Genomic DNA, 13,560 nt, shown 5'->3' on the forward strand with positions numbered 1-13,560 from the left:
TTCTCATGTTTTGCTCTTTGGCAAATAGGACAAGCTGCAATAAAAGTCTCTACATCCTGTTTCAGTCCTGGCCAGAAAAAAATGTTCTTCACTCTGTTATATGTAGCTCTCACTCCTGAGTGGCCTTCGATAGGGGAATTGTGTAGTGGAGACAGTAGTTTATTTCTCAGCTCTGCAGACTTGCCCACCCATAGTTTACCCTTGAATCTAATGATCCCAGAATGTAGGCTGTAATCTGAAGAGTTATCCTGCTTTTGCACTAACAATTTCTCTAGCAACTGTTGAGATTGTGGATCTTCCTGATAACTCCCTACTAGATCTTCTGCCCATGTAGGAGTCACAGCAGATAGGGTGAAACAACTGGGAAATAGTCTAGATAAAGCATCAGCAACTTTGTTTTGCACTCCTTTCTTGTACTGAATAGTGAAATTGAATTCTAAGAGTTTCATCATCAACTTGTGGTGTACTCCCTCTGTTATTTTCTGATCTATGATAAACTTTAAGGATTGTTGATCAGTTTTGATCACCAGCTCATTGCCCAGTAAATAGTGTCTCCACCTCTTTAATGCTTCCAAAATAGCTAGAGCTTCTTTTTCATAAGTAGAGAGAGCTGCATTTCTTGGACAAAGAGCAGAGCTGTAGTAGGACAAGGGTCTTCCTCCCTGCATGAGAACTGCCCCAATGCCCTTTCCTGATGCATCAGTTTCCAGTACAAATGGTTGACTGAAATTTGGTAGTGCCACGACTGGTGGTGTAGTTAAGGCTTGTTTGAGTGTACAGAAGGCCTTGTCATGCACTGGGGTCCATATAGGAACTGTCCTTTCTTTAGAAGGTCATGTAGTGGCCTATAAATAAGGCCATAATCTTTAATAAACCTTCTATAATACCCAGCCAGGCCCAAGAAACTTCTCAGCTTTGTGACTGTGTTGGGAGTTGGCCAATCAGCAATTGCTGCAATCTTTTGTGGATCAGTAGCTACTCCCTTCTCAGAAATCACATGTCCCAGATACTCCACTTTTTGCACTGCAAAGCTGCACTTGAACATGTTTGCAAACAACTTATGGTCTCTCAGCACTTGTAATACATTCTGGACATGTTCCAGATGTTCCTTGAGGTTTCTGCTGTAGATGAGGATATCATCAAAGAACACCAACACAAACTTCCTCAAATAGGGAGCAAATATGGTATTCATCAGTTCCTGAAATGTGCCTGGAGCATTAGACAACCCAAAAGGCATGACTAAGTACTCAAAATGCCCCAAATAGGTCCTGAAAGCAGTTTTATGTATATCATCTGGGTGTATTCGTATTTGGTCATAACCAGACCTCAGATCCAATTTAGAGAAATACTTTGCTCCATGCAATTCATCCAATAAATCCTCTATTACTGGTATAGGGAATTTATTCTTGACTGTTAGGGAATTGAGCTTTCTGAAATCAGTGCATAACCTCATAGAGTTGTCCTTCTTCTTAACCAGCAGGATTGGAGCAGCATAAGGACTTTGGCTGTGTCTGATCAAGTGTTTAGCCAATAACTTTTTGATTTGCTCTTCCATTTCTTTCTTCTGATGTTGTGGAACTCTGTAAGGTCTCAGTTGTGGAGGATTTGCCCCTGGTACCAAAGGAATTTTGTGATCCAATGCTCTATGAGGTGGAAGTTCAGTGGGTTCCTCAAACAAATCAGCATATTTCAAGAGCAGCTGTTGTATTTGTGGAGGAGTTTTGGTCCCTTCTGGAGCTTCCATAAGTATATTATGCACTTGCAATAAGAATACCTCTGCTCCTTTATCCATTAACTTATTCACATCCTCTGCTTGTACTTCCTTAGTGGTTTGAGGGTTTGTGAAGATAGCTGTAGAAAATGACTGTTGCCCCTTTTGTGTGAAACTGAACTGTTGCTTGGGAATGTCAAATGCTACAGGACTAACCGCAGTAAACCAATCATAACCCAAGATTACATCATGGGTGGGCAGGTCCAGAGTTCTGAAGTTGTGTGAAATCTTTGTTCTGGCAACTATGAACTCACAATTTGGAACTACAGATGCAGATATTAACTTTGCACCACCAGCTACAGCAATGGCCCTTGGTTTCACTGGCAATATATTGCAATTAGCTTTAGCTGCAAATTGTGGATTGATAAAGGAAGTTGTACTGCCTGAATCCAGAAGAGCAACTGCTCGTTTGCCATTGATGTGTATGATAATGGTGGGTGTGGGCACTGCCAATTGTTGGCCCATAGCATAAGCAGAGAGAAACATGACTTGCTCTTCTTGTTCATTAGTTTCAACTTGTTCATGCTGTGCTCCTTCCTCTGTTTCTTCTTGTTGTTGCTCCTCCACTTCCTGTTGTAACAAATGGACATTTGGTATTAATCCGCACTTGTGTCCATGCATCCACTTGTCCCCACATCTCCAGCATTCCCCCACTTTCCTCACTTTTTGAGTGTTTGTAACAGGGGCTTCTGCGTGTCTGATAGGGATTGGCTGCTGTTGCAAAGGAGTGCTTTGCTTTGCTTGGGAGTTCCAGCTAGACTTCTGGTAAACATTGTTGTATGGAATTCCTTGCTTCTTTGGTGCTGCACTTATGGGTAGGTGGCAAGGTTCAATATCTCTAGCCAAGCAGTAAGCATCTGTAAGTGTTTGAGGCCTGAGAGGTCTAAGTTGAAATTTTATCCCATCTCTTAATCCATTAACATAACACCTGACAAACTGTTCCCCTAGCTCAGGGTTTTCTTCTTGGACAACAGCCATCAGTCCTTCAAAAACCTTAGTGTATTCAAACACTATGCTGTTTAGCTGTTTAACTGAGTTGAATTTTTCAGTTAGATCATAAGATCCTGTGTCAGAAAACCTTTTGATCACTTCAGCTCCAAACTGCTTCCAAGACAGTTGTTTCTTCAATAACCCAGAGCGTCTAAGCCACACATCAGCTTCATCCACCACATACGTTTGTGCTAGGGACACCTTGTATTCTCCGGGAGCTGCTGACATCTGAAAGTACTTGTTGCATTGCCTTATCCACCCCACTGGGTCATCACCCGAAAACCTTGGAAAATCCAGTTTTGGTCCTTTTGTTAATGACCTCATGAACTGAGCTTGCATCTCCTGTTCATATGTTTTGTGATAACCCTGCCACATTTGCCTCTCTCTATTCTGTTGATAGAATTTGTTGAAAGCTGGAGTGGGCACATGATCTCTTGTAGTTAATGGTGTACTGACATTCTGGCTAAAATCTGTTCTGATTGGGTTTGCAAACCCTGGAGGTGCTTGTGCCCTGCTGGTTCTTATTGGGGGAAGATTTTGCATTTGATCCTCCATCTGTTTTGATTTTTCTCTTTCAAGTTCTAATTGCTTCCGCAGCTATTCTGTTCTGGTCAGCTGATCCTGAATGTTTTCCTGTTACAGCGTTGGGGACTTGGGAACTTGATGTGAGCTGGATGGCATTTCACTCTGAGTAAGTGTTGTTGTGGTTTTTACTAGCGATTGCAGCACTGAACTGATGGTGGACAGTTGTTTGCTGAGATCCATAACCACTTGCTCAACCCCACCAACTTGCTTGGAGATTTCTCCTTGTTTAGCACTCATGGACAACACCTCCCCCTGCAATTTGGACATCTCTGACCGCATCTGAACATTATCTTGCTGCAGAACGCCAAAATCATCACGCAGTGCCATGACCTCTTGCAGATCCGCCTCGTCAATTTCTTTGGCACGACCCATCTTCTTCGATCAAAGGATTGGGTGAGGAATTTTACCACTGGATCTCCAGCAACCCTTCCCGTTCCCCTGATCTGTGCAGGAACTCGGGATTTTACCGATCAAGCAGTTTGCTTGAGCAACCGATTCCGCTCGACAGACCTGCGCCCGAATATCACCGCCACCAGCGCCTCCACACCGCCGCCGATCACCACCACTCCGCCGCCAACGCCACCAACAGAACTCCGCCGTCGATCACGAAGAAGGGTGGGAATCGCCCGTCGGAGAAAATTCCCCTCGGAATAGCGCCTTCGCCGAGGATTGTTGGCTCTGATTACCACTTTGTCAGGACCTAGCTATGATCTAGAAGGAATTCGAGAGGAAATTGTATAAACTGAGAGGAAAGTTATGTCCCAGATCTACTTTATTGAATATCTGTAAGCAAGCTAGCGTATATGCGAAGCCATCAGGCAATTCAGAGAGAATAGAATGCTCCACCCAGCCACACCCCGGCTGTTATATAGGGGAAGCTTTTACCGGCAAGACTGTGAAGTGAAATAGTAACTACTGGAAACAGCACAGTAAGAATCTAACGGTACGCGACGATGCTGAGCAGAGGAGCAATCCTGGCCGTTGGTGACGATGCGTTATCTGAAACGAATTCTGTAACTGAACTTGGCTGCAACTCAGGTCCTGACAGAGGGATTCTCTTTTCTTTCTCCAAGGGATCCGGAGTTCGGGAGCATCCCGCCGGCTCCTATACACGGCGCGTCGTGGCTGGGGGGTTGGTGGCGGCGGCGCCGCCGGTTGGGGATGGGGCGGCGGGCGCGTCACCGTTGAGGGCAGGAGCTGCGGGAGGTGGGGCATCGGGGAAGGTGGTGGATCGGGGGGAGTATAGGTGGGGTGGGCTTTTTTTCCTTTTTCTGTCACTGCCCGGTTCGGGAGTTCGTAGTTCGGGAACATCCCATTGGGCCTATATAGGGCGTGACGTGATCCAAATAGTTATTCTAATCCTGGGATATATATATATATATATATGGTTGCTCGCTGTTGAGGCGATCACGGAGCGCTCTGCTCGCGTCCCTCCACGCGCGCTCTGCCAACGGTTGGGCGTGCGCACGATCATGTCGGGGGGCCGTATGCATGCGGTTGCGCCGCGGCGTTGCCACGCGATGCAGTTACATGCGGCACGCTGGAGTTACGCGCTGCAAATTAGAACTGCCATCAGGGCCTGCCGATATTCCTGGCCATCCGGCTTCCCCTTTAATTCCCGCGGCCATTATAACCTTAGTCTCTTCAACCTTTCGATCGCGCCCCACAACACAACAAGCACACCCACGACGACACATAGAGAGGGGATATCCAGCGGTGCTCCAATGGAGTTCGGTGAGCATAGAGTGGAGACCCACGCGAGGGAGACGGATCTCTCGGTGGTGTACACCATCGACCCGGCCGTGGTGGACGACTACATCAACAACGTTGAGCAGTTGCTTGCTGGAGACAAGTACAAGGTGGTCTGCATCAACCTCCAGTACACCGTCGGTCGTCCCGGCATAGATCAGAAGGTTGCCGTCGCCCAGTTGTGCGTGTGCCATCATGTCCTCATCTACCACTACTGCATGGCCACAGAGCCTTGCGACCGTTTCAACAGGTTTGTCAACAACACTGACTACAAGTTCGCCACAGTGGATACCACCAACGATGTAAAGGCGCTCAGTGTTACGGGCTTGGCCTGCAAGAACCTTGTCGAAATCCGTGACCACTACACGGTCTGGGGCAGCACGAAGAAGGACTCCCTGGTCGAACTCGCCTCGGCCATCATCGACCCCTACTACGAAAAGATGAAGCATGATGACCTGGATGCGGCAACTGTATGAACCTCACCTTAGGTTTGCGGCCAAGAGCGTGTACACATGCTACGAGATGCACAGGCGGATCGTTGACATGAGGAAGTGCCTCGTTACCCAAATCGACGAGCCCGGATCGAGCCACAAGCAGAGCAAGTGTCACAAGAAGTAGATGATGATCAGATGATCGTTTATGCTAGTTAATCATGCATGTAATATATAATTTAATTTATTGGTGTGTGTGGAAATGTCATGTGTGTAGTAGCCACCTATGTAATTATGCATGTAATAGTTTACTTTGGTGTGTGCAAATGCCATGGTTGTAGTAGCCACCTATGTAAGTGGATGTTTAATTTGGTTATGCAAGCATGTCCTTATAAGTGTGTGGGTGTGTATATATATATATATTCTATATATATGTTGTTGTTCTGTATGCAATCCCATCGCACAACACACACGTCTTGTTAAGTTGAACCATTTCTGTTCTCTTGTGTCAACGCAAACAGTTCGCCCGAGTGAACCGCATGCCGTATATCGCACACACATTCATCTGGCTGACTGTTTCTTTTATGTTGCCTAATCACAAACAATTCATCCGAGTGAACCGTATGTTGTACATCGCACACACCTTCATCTGGCTGCCCGTTTCTTTTGTTCCTCCTCATCGAAAACAGTTAATTTAACTGAACCGTATGCCCTGAATCACACACGCAAGTAAAATCTGAACCGTGTTTGATGCATCCTCCATCGCAAACGTTTTGCACCTTTTTGACAGTTTTTTACACCACCGTTTGCGATTATGGCATCGCACACAGTTTCGTCGAAGGGTCTCTGATCGTAGTGTCGCGTTAGCAGCATCCTGCAGTAGTGCGCCATGTAATTGCTTTACTTTATCGCTATGTGTTAGTAATAGTTGTAGAAGCAATAGTTGGTGAAGCCAACCATGATGACGACGCGATGATGGAGATCATGGTGTCCTGCCAGTGACGATGGAGATCATGCCGGTGCTTTGGAGATGGAGATCGAAAGCACGAGATGAAAATGGCCATATCATGTCACATATATTGATTGCATGTGATGTTTATCTTTTTATGCATCTTATTTTTCTTAGGACGACGGTAGCATTATAAGATGATCCCTTCACTAAAATTTCAAGATAAAAGTGTTCTCCCCTAGTATGCATCGTTGCTAAAGTTCGTCATTTCAAAGCACCTCGTGGTGATCGGGTGTGATAGATTCTATGTTCGCATACAATGGATGTAATTAAGCCAGTTTTACACATGCGGAATACTTGGGTTAAACTTGACGAGCCTAGCATGTACATACATGGCCTGGGAACATGGAGGACCGAAAGGTCGAACATGAGTCATATAGTAGATAAGATCAACATGGAGATGTTCACCATTGATGACCACCCCATCTCACGTGATGATCCGACATGGGTTGGTTGATATGGATCATGTAAACACTTAAACAATTTGAGGGATGTTGTTTTAAGTGGGAGTTCACTAGTAATTTGATTAACTGAATCCATTATCATGAACATAGTCTAAATTGTATTTGCAAATATATGTTGTAGATCAATGGCTCGCATTGTAGCTCCCCTGAATTTCAATGTGTTCCTAGAGAAAGAAAAGTTGAAAGATGATGGAAGCAACTATGCGGACTGGGTCCGTAATTTGAGGATTATCCTCACTACTGCATAGAAGGCTTATGTCCTTGATGCACCGCTAGGTGAACCACCCGCTCTCACAAACTTGGACGTTGTGAATGTCTGGCAGACAAGGAATGATGACTACACGATAGTTCAGTGTGCCATGCTTTACGGCTTAGAACTAGGGTTGCAAAGACGTTTTGAGCACCATAGAGCATATGAGATGGTCCAGGAGTTGAAATTGGTATTTCAAGCTCATGCCCGGTTCGAGAGGTATGACACCTCCGAGAAGTTCTTTAGCTGTAAGATGGAGGAGAACAGCTCCGTTAGTGAGCACGTACTCAAAATGTCTGGGTACTACAACCGCTTGAATCAGTTGGTTCCGGATGAAGTAGCGATTGACAGAGTTCTCTAGTCACTGCTACCAAGCTATAAGGGCTTTGTGATGAACTATAATATGCAAGGGATGGAAAAGACGATCCCTGAGCTATTCGCGATGCTTAAGGCCGCAGAGGTAGAAATCAAGAAAGAGCATCAAGTGTTGATGGTCAATAAGACCACCAATTTCAAGAAGAAAGGCAATGGAAAGAAAGGGGACTTCAAAAAGAATGGCAAGGCAGTTGACGCTCCAGTGAAGAAGCCCAAGGCTGGACCCAAACCTGAGACTGAGTGCTTCTATTACAAGGGGAATGGTCACTGGAAGCGGAACTGCCCCAATTACTTAGCAGACAAGAAGGCTGGCAATGTCAAGAAAGATATATTTGATATACATGTTATTGATGTGTACCTTACTAGTGCTTGTAGTAGCTGATACGTCTCCAACATATCTATAATTTTTATTGTTCCATGCTATTATATTATTAATCTTGGATGTTTTATATACATTAACAAGCAATTATATATCATTTTTTGGGACTAACCTATTAACTTAGTGCCCAGTGCTAGTTGCTATTTTTTGCTTTTCCAAAATATCAGTACCAAACGAAGTCCAAATGCCACGAAACTTTTTGAAGATTTTTTTCTGGACATAAGAGACCCTGGAAGCTTCGGGAGAGGAGCGAAAGATGGAACAGTGGCCCACGAGGCACCAAGGCGCGCCCTGGTGGCTCGTGGGACCCACATAGCTCCGTTTAACCTAACTCTGACTCTATAAATTCTCTAAAATCAGGAAACCAACAAAGGAGTCCACAAAAAACTTTTTCCGCAGCTACAAGCTTCTGTTCTCGAGAGATCCCATCTGGGGGCCTTTTCAGGCACTCTGCCGGAGGGGAATCAATCACGGAGGGGCTCTACATCAACCTTGTTGCCCTTCCGATGATGTATGAGTAGTTTACCACAGACCTACGAGTCTATAGTTAGTAGCTAGATGACTTCATCTCTCTCTTTGATCTTCAAGACGATGTTCTCCTCGATGTTCTTGGAGTTATATTCGATGTAATCACTTTTTCTGGTGTGTTTGTTGGGATTCGATGCATTGTGAGTTTATCATTAGATTATCCATGAATATTATTTGAGTCTTCTCCGAACTCTTTTATTCATGATTATTATAGCTCCGTATTTCTCTCCGATCTATTTATTTAGTTTGGCCAACTGGATTGATTTTTTCTTGCAATGGGAGAGGTACTTTGTAATGGGTTCAATCTTGCGGTGGTCAATCCCAGTGACAGCAGGGGACTGATGACCCACAAGTATAGGGGATCTATCGTAGTCCTTTTGATAAGTAAGAGTGTCGAACCCAACGACGAGCAGAAGGAAATGACAAGCGATTTTCAGCAAGGTATTTTCTACAGGCACTGAAATTATCGGTAAAAGATAGTTTTGTGATAAGATAATTCGTAATGGGTAACAAGTAACAAGTGTAACAAAGGTGCAGCAAGGTGTCCCAATCCTTTTTATAGCAAAGGACAAGCCTGGACAAATTCTTATATAAGGCAAAACGCTCCCGAGGACACATGGGAATTATTGTCAAGTTAGTTTTCATCATGCTCATATGATTCACGTTCGTTACTTTGATAATTTGATATGTGGGTGGACCGGTTCTTGGGTGTTGTACTTACTTGGACAAGCCTCCCACTTATGATTAACCCCTCTCGCAAGCATCCGCAACTATGAAAAAAGAATTATGATAAATCTAATCATAACATGAAACATGTGGATCCAAATCAGCCCCTTACCAAGCAACACATAAACTAGGGTTTAAGTTTTTGTCACTCTAGCAACCCATCACCTACTTATTACTTCCCAATGCCTTCCCCTAGGCCCAAATCATGGTGAAGTGTCTGATGGAAATATGCCCTAGACGCAATAATAAAATGATTATTATTATATTTCCTTAATCATGATGAAGGTTTATTATTCATGCTAGAATTGTATTGACAGGAAACTTAATTACATGTGTGGATACATAAACAAATACCGTGTCCCTAGTGAGCCTCTACTAGACTAGCTCGTTGATCAAAAGATGGTTAAGGTTTCCTAACCATAGACATGAGTTGTCATTTGATAACGGGATCACATCCTTAGGAGAATGATGTGATGGACAAGACCCATCCGTTAGCATAGCATATGATAGTTTAGTTTATTGCTACTACTTTCTTAAATGTCAAATACATGTTCCTTCGACCATGAGATCATACAACTCCCGGATACCGAAGGTGTCTGTTGAATTGGCGTGAATCGAGATTGGGATTTTTCACTCCGTGTATCGGAGAGGTATCTCTGGGCCCTCTCGGTAATACACATCATAAGAAGCTTGCAAGCAAAGTGACCAAGGAGTTAGTTACGAGATGATGTATTATGGAACAAGTAGAGAGACTTACCGGTAACGAGATTGAACTAGGTATGGAGATACCGACGATCGAATCTCGGGCAAGTAACATACCGACAAACAAAGGGAATTACATATGTTGGCATAAGGTTCGACCGATAAAGATCTTCGAAGAATATGTAGGAACCAATATGGGCATCCAGGTCCCGCTATTGGTTATTGAACAGAGAGGTGTCTCAGTCATGTCTACATCATTCTAGAACCCGTAGGGTCCGCATGCTTAACGTTCGTTGACAATATAATATTATATGAGTTATGTGAGTTGATGATCGAATGTTGTTCGGAGTCCTGTATGAGATCACAAACATGACGAGGAGCTCCGAAATGGTCCGGAGGTAAAGACTGATATATAGGACGACGCTATTTGGTCACTAGAAAGGTTTCAGAATGTACCGGGTTTTATGGAGTACCGAAAGGGGTTTCGGGAGGCCACCGACACTTGGTGGGCCTCATGGGCTAAAGGAGGGAGGCGCACTAGCCCACTAAGGGGCTGGGCGCACTCCACCTTGCCTAGCCACGTGCCAAGGAAGGAAAGGGGCGCCAAGGTAGGGCAGCCGCGGGCCCCTCCCGTGCCATCTCCTCCACCCCTAAATAAGGAAAGGGGGAGGCGCCTAGGGCAGGAGCCCAGGGCGGCCGTCGGCCATCTTGGGGCGCCCCTAGGGCTGCCTCCCCTCCCCCTCCACCTATATATATGTGAGGAGGGAGAGGGGAAAGACACACCACGATTCCCAAGCCGTGTGTGGCGCCCCTCTCCCTCTAGTTCATCCTCGGTCATATTTTCTTAGTGCTCGGCGAAGCCCTGCGGAGATAGTTGCATCACCACCGTCACCATGTCGTCGTGCTGCCGGAACTCATCTACTACTTCACCCGTCTTGCTGGATCAAGGAGGCGAGGATGTCATCGAGCTAAACATGTGCTGAACGCGGAGGTGCCGTACGTTCGATACTTGATCAGGCAGATCGTGAAGGTGCATGACTACATCAACCACGTTGATAAATGCTTCCGCTTAATGGTCTGCGTGGGTACGTAGACACAATCTCCCCTCTCGTAGCTATGCATCTCCATGGATAGATCATGCGTGTGCGTAGGAAATTTTTTGTTTTCCGTGCAACGTTCCCCAACAGTGGCATCCAAGCCAGGTCTATGCGTAAATGATATGCACAAGTAGAACACAAAGAAGTTGTGGGTGGTGATGGTCATACTGCTTACCACCAACGTCTTATTTTGATTCGGCGGTATTGTGGGATGAAGCGGCACAGACCAACCTTAGATGTCCACGCACATGAGACAGGTTCCACCGACTGACATGCAACTTGTTTTGCATAAAGGTGGCTGGTGGGTGTCTGTTTCTCCTACTTTAGTTGAATCAAATTTGACTACAGCTGGTCCTTGAAGAAGGTTAAAACAGCAAACTTGATAAATCACCGTTGTGATTTTTGCATAGGTAAGAACGGTTCATGCTAGTTGCCCGTAGCAGGCACGTAAAACTTGCAACAAGAGAGTAGAGGACGTCTAACTTGTTTTTGTAGGGCATCTTGTGATGTGATATGGTCAAGACGTGATGTGATATACGTTGTTGTATGAGATGATCATGTTTTGTAATATCGGTAACCGGCAGGAGCCTTAGGGTTGTCTCTTAATTATTGTATGAAATGCAAGCGCCATTTAATTGCTTTACTTTATTGCCATGCGTTAGCAATAGTTGTAGAAGCAATAGTTGGCTAGACGACCTCGACGCAACGATGGAGATCAAGGTATCGAGCCGGTGATGATGGAGATCATGACGATGCTTTGGAGATGGAGATCAAAAGCATAAGATGATGGCCATATCATGTCACATATTTTGATTGCATGTGATGTTTATCCTTTATACATCTTATTTTGCTTAGAATGACGGTAGCATTATAAGATGATCCCTTCACTTAATTTCAAGATAAAAGTGTTCTACCCAAGTACGCACCATTGCTAAAGTTCGTCGTTTCGAAGCACCTCATGATGATCGGGTGTGATAGACTCTACGTTCACATACAACGGGTGCAAGCCAGATTTACACACGTGGAATACTTGGGTTAAACTTGACGAGCCTAGCATGTACAGACATGGTCTCGGAACACTGGAGACCGAAAGGTCGAACATGAGTTGTATAGTAGATACGATCAACATGAAGATGTTCACCATTGATGACTACTCCATCTCACGCGATGATCGGGCATGGGTTAGTTGATTTGGATCATGTACCACTTAGACAACTTGAGGGATGTTGATTTAAGTGGGAGTTCATTAGTAATTTAATTATTTGAACTAAAATTTATTATGAACATAGTCAAAATGTCCTTGCAAATTATGTTGTAGATCAATAGCTCATGATGTAGCTCCCCAGTTTTGATACGTTCCTAGAGAAAACTGAGTTGAAAGATGTTGGTAGCAATAATGCAGATTGGGTCTGTGATCTGAGGATTATCCTCATTTCTACACAGAAGAATTATGTCCTTGATGCACAACTAGGTGACAAACTTGCTGCAGGAGCTGATGCAGATGTTATGAACGTTCGGCAAGCTCGATCTGACGACTACTTGATAGTTTAGTGTGCCATGCTTTACGGCTTAGAATCGGGGCTCCAAAGACGTTTGGAACGCCATGGAACATATGAGATGTTCCAAGAGCTGAAATTGGTATTTCATGCTCATGCCCGTGTGAGAGGTATGAGACCTCTGACAAGTACTTTGCCTACAAGATGGAGGAGAATAGATCAGCCAATGAGCATGTGCTTAGAATGTCTGGGTACTACAATCGCTTGAAACAAGTGGGAGTTAATCTTCCAGATAAGATAGTGATTGACAGAGTTCTCCAGTCACTATCACCAAGCTACTAGAGCTTCATGATGAACTATAATATGCAAGGGATGACAAAAATGATTCCCAAGCTCTTCGCGATGCTGAAATCGGTGGAGGTAGAAATCAAGAAAGAGCATCAAGCGTTGATGGTTAACAAGACCACCAGTTTTAAGAAAAAGGGCAAGGTAAAGAAAGGGAACTACAAGAAGAACAACAAGCAAGTTGCCGCTCCCGTGAAGAAGCCCAAAGTTGGACCCAAACTTGAAACTGAGTGTTTCTACTGCAAAGGAAATGGTCACTCAAAGCGGAACTATCCCAAATACTTGGCAGATAAGAAGGATGGCAAAGTAAACAAAGGTATATTTGATATACATGTTATTGATGTGTACCTTACTGGTGCTCATAGTAGCCCCTGGGTATTTGATACCAGTTCAATTGCTAAGATTAGTAACTCGAAACAGGAGTTGCAGAATCAATGGAGACTAGTAAAGGGCGAGGTGACGATGTGTGTTGGAAGTGTTTCCAAGATTGATACGATCACCATCGCACACTCCCTCTACCTTCGGGATTAGTGTTGAACCTAAATAAATGTTATTTGGTGTTTGCGTTGAGCATGAACATGATTAGATCATGTTTATTGCAATACAGTTATTCATTTAAGTTAGAGAATAATTGTTGTTCTGTTTACATGAATAAAACCTTCT

Source organism: Aegilops tauschii, chromosome 3 (assembly GCF_002575655.3).
Source record: "Aegilops tauschii subsp. strangulata cultivar AL8/78 chromosome 3, Aet v6.0, whole genome shotgun sequence".
In the NCBI taxonomy this organism is placed as follows: domain Eukaryota; kingdom Viridiplantae; phylum Streptophyta; class Magnoliopsida; order Poales; family Poaceae; genus Aegilops; species Aegilops tauschii.